General features: G+C 36.4%; 1 pseudogene; it reads right to left on the bottom strand.

Moving 5' to 3' along the window:
* Nucleotides 1-2,862: 2,862 nt before the first annotated feature.
* Nucleotides 2,863-3,843, bottom strand: LOC102876058 (annotated as a pseudogene).
* Between the last annotated feature and the right edge of the window lie 446 nt (nt 3,844-4,289).

Here is a 4,289-nt window from a genome sequence, read left to right as displayed (position 1 = left end):
AGGGGTAAGAATCTTTGTTTTCTTGACATTGAGATGCAATCCGTACTGAAGGCTGTATTTCTTCATCTTCTGCAACAAATGCTTCAAGTCCTCCTTACTTGCAGCAAACAAGGCTGTGTCATCTGCATATGAAGGTTATTGATGAGTTTCCCTCCAATCCTGATGCCACACTCCTCTTCATAGAATTCTGGTGGTGTAGTTCTTACAAAATCACACCATTAACTCAAAGAATAGCTTAGAAAACATTTGGAATGTTAACTATAAGTTGGGTCTGAGTTAATGACAGAAAGTTAACTTCGCTTGTTAAGAAAAACTTTTATTTTGTTGGTGTGGAATAATTAACACATCATGACTGTAAAAAAACTCTAGTGACCTAATGGTAAGAATCTGTGCTGCAATCCTGAAGGGACACAGTTCGAATCATCCCACAGCTCTGCAGAAGAATGGGCAGTCTCTTTTTGAGCAAATACTGCTTCTGAAAACTCACTTGGAGGGTCAGCCATGAGTTGCTTCCAACTCGAAGGGCATGCAACAACAACAAACAGTATGACTGTCAAAAAGACCCAAAAAAGCCTACTACAAAATTATAGCCAAAATACTGCATAGAAGGGAGAATCTCTCTCTCATTCTCTAAAGTTGGAACGAAGTAAAAGCTGACCCTCAGATGAGTTTTTGGAGGCTTAGATGACCCTAGAGGGTATTGCTCATCATTTTACTTCTGAGAAGTTGGTGGACTGACATCCTTTGGTTGTCTGTGTAATTCCTTACTCTCAGGACACATAGGGTACCTAAGCTTTTTAGCACATAATTTTAGTGTATTATCAGGAAGATCTAGTCACTCGTGAAGCACATCATACTTGAGATAGGCAAGATGGAAATATAAAATGAGAATATAAATGTAAGAATATAAAATGTCTCAGCAAGATATCCTCAAGAAGAGAGTGATTATAAGGCAATGGGAAGGTAGAGGGTCGGCAAGAGAGGACAGTCCTCAACGAGATGGATTGACACAGTGACTGCAAATGTGGACCTGAACACGCAGGAAACTGTGAGGCTGATACAGGACTGGTTCTAATTCGTTGTTCATAGAGATTCTACAAGTTACTTGTGTGGAGTTAAGCAAATATTTAACCTTTATAAAGTTTCTTAGCTCTTCATGAGAATTAAATTAGGGAGGGTAAGGAGTTGTGTTGTCAACCCAAAGGTGCACAGTTTGAATCCAAAAGCTCCTAAAGAAAGATGGGCCATCTCCTCTCATTACCAGCCTCTGAAAACCTGCTGGAATGCTAACTATTCCACTCTAGCCTGATGGCACTTAACAACAATCTATTGGCAAAATTTACTACATTCATTATCATTTTAAACTGATTACTTCTCTCTCTCTCTCTCTCTCTCTCTCTCTCTCTCTCTCTCTGTGTGTGTGTGTGTGTGTGTGTGTGTGTGTGTACCATCAAATCGGATCTGACTGGTACAGGAGGAGATTGTCCCTCCTTCTCCAGCAGAGCATCTGGTGGATTCAAACTGCAGACTTCTGGGATTGCAGTGCAGCTTCTTGCCTCTAGGCCACCAGAGCTTGCCTAAACTGATTACTTCTTAATTATTATTCTAAATTTATACCTTTGCTTGTCGTTAGATATTGTTTAAGCCTAGCATTTGATTGCACAGTGAAAGAGATAGTGACAAAGTCGAGTTTTCTCCCTATACTGAAAACACTTATTTTCCCCATCATTCTCCTTCATCACACATACCAACATAGTAGGACAGAGTAGAATTGCCAGATAGTTCCCAAAGCTTTCAATTATCGTAAAAGTGGATTTCTCCATCTTTAAATTCTCTACCCTGTAACGTATGTGGCTACCATAACCCAGAATCAGCTACCCAGCAGTGAATTTTGAGGCTGTTTAATCATTGATTAAATGAAATGTGTGCACAAAAGAAATTCTTTCTTAGGCAATTTATGAGGCTGAAGAGTTTGTCATTTCAGAAGATATTAAAACAATTTTTTCTTCATTTTGTAGAATGTTGTTCTGACTTAATAATCTTTCATTTTAATATCCTTATTGATCTTTTCCCCTGTAACTCTTTGATACCCCTTAAAAATGCTTACCAAGGGAGCTCTGGTGGCCTAGTGGCAAGAAGCTGCATTGCAATCCCAGAGGTGTATGGTTCAAATCCACCAGATGCTTTGCTGGAGAAGGAGGGACAATCTCCTCCTGTACCAGTCAGATCTGATTTGATGGTACATGCACAAAAAAATAATAAAATTTAAAAAAAAGTTTACCAATGTTTGTAGACCTTTACAGTGTAGACATTATTTTAAAATATAATGGTGAAAATAATATTTATATATTTTAATAAAGTGAAAGCTCTTTTTGATTATTCATTTATAGCCTAGTTCAATGAGAAAACATTTTTATACGTTACTAAGCATTTCCTTTTTCAAATTTGAATAAGATACATAGTATATCTCCTAATAAATATATACTTCTAATTAAGGCAAATTCTTTGTTTTTAAGATGGTAGTACAACTACATTAGCATTCATGGACATGAATTAAATGGTCTCCAGAAAATAATATAGCAGATTATACACTATATTTGGTTAGTTAGTTTAAATAAACTCTTTGAAAGTCTTTATTAAGGAGGATGAAGAACACTAAAATTGTACAATTTAGAGTGGTATCATTTACTATCTGCTGATATGTATATTACATGGAAACTTGATTGTAAAGCTTTCAAAATATTACAAGGTTTTTGTGTTTATTTTCAATGTGGAAGTAATTGCTATTGCATGGAAAGAAAGTGCATAGATAAAGGTATGTATCAGTTGAACTTTGATTAAAAATATATGAGAAAGAAATTCTTACTTTATTCTTACTCTGAAAAGGTATTCTTTTTATAGCCATTTTCTCAGTGCTGTAATGACATCTTTGTTTCTCAGACAATATATCAAGGGGTTAAACATGGGGGTTAAGGTGGTGTAGAAAAGAGAAAGCACTTTGCCGATACCCTCTGAATGACTAGTCTTTGGTTTTAAGTATGTAATAATAGCTGATCCAAAAAATAACACCACAACCATCAGATGAGATGAGCAGGTGGAGAAGGCTTTGGTCTGACTTGTGGCTGACGGTAACTTCAGGATGGTGGAGATGATTTTACTGTAGGATCCAACTATCAACAGAAAAGGGATTGTGACAAATAAGATTGCAACAACGTAGAGCAGCATCTCACTTTTAAATGTGTCCCCACACACTAGCTTGAGGACTGGGGGGATGTCACAGAAGAAGTGATCAATGCGCTTTGATCCACAGAATGGTAGAGAGAAAATCTGATATGTCTGCCCTATCTGAAACGGGATGCCAGTGATCCAGGAACCAGTCACCAACTGAATACAGACCTTACGGTTCATGACCAGAGGATAGTGCAGAGGGTCACAGATGGCCACGTAGCGGTCATAGGCCATCACTGTCAGGAGCAAACACTCCGTGGCTCCTAGTGTAATAAAAAGCCACATCTGCGTAGCACAGGCAACTAGAGAAATTCTTCTTCTCTGTGTACCAAGATCTATCAACATTCTGGGAAGAGTAACTGATACAAAGCAGATTTCCAAGAAGGAAAAATTTGACAGAAAAGAGTACATAGGGCTCTGGAGAGCAGGTTCTATTTTTGTTAGGAGAAATATGGTGCCGTTGTTCAATAGGATAAGAATATATATCATGAAAAATAGTCCAAAAAGAAACCACCGTAGATGAGGCACATCAGCAAAACCCAAGAGAACAAATTCCATCCGTTCTGTTTGATTTTTCTCTGTTGATTTCTCTTGAATCATCTGTAGGAAAGACATATTAACATTGTATTTCTCTGTATCTTCTTACATTTATTTACTTCATCTCTACATTGGATTACAATGTCTAGATTGGATTTTATGACATTACAATTGTGTGTATTTTCATGCAGATTGCATTTAATGCAGATTTTTTAAAAATCTCCCAATACATAGATGTATACATATGTACATGCTTATTTTAAATCTTTAAGAAATTTGTCTCTAAAACCCATTGGAGGTCAGATACAGGTTGGTTGTGACTTGATAGTGCATGATAATAGCAAATGTTTTAATTTTGAAGCACAGGGAAAATGAAACTTAAATATGCCTTAAATCAAGGTTAAATCAAACTATATTGTATACAAAGCTTATAATTTGAACATCTAATTTTATAAAGTGTAACTGGTTGTCTTCAATTTGGAGTACTGACAATAATTGAAATAGCTTATATACAATATATAAAT

This window comes from Elephantulus edwardii, unplaced genomic scaffold, assembly GCF_000299155.1.
Source record: "Elephantulus edwardii isolate Elephantulus edwardi_28Jun2011 unplaced genomic scaffold, EleEdw1.0 scaffold00389, whole genome shotgun sequence".
Classification (NCBI taxonomy): domain Eukaryota; kingdom Metazoa; phylum Chordata; class Mammalia; order Macroscelidea; family Macroscelididae; genus Elephantulus; species Elephantulus edwardii.
The sequence above is the reverse complement of the archived record's forward strand: the minus strand, read 5'-3'. Positions and strand labels throughout refer to the sequence as shown.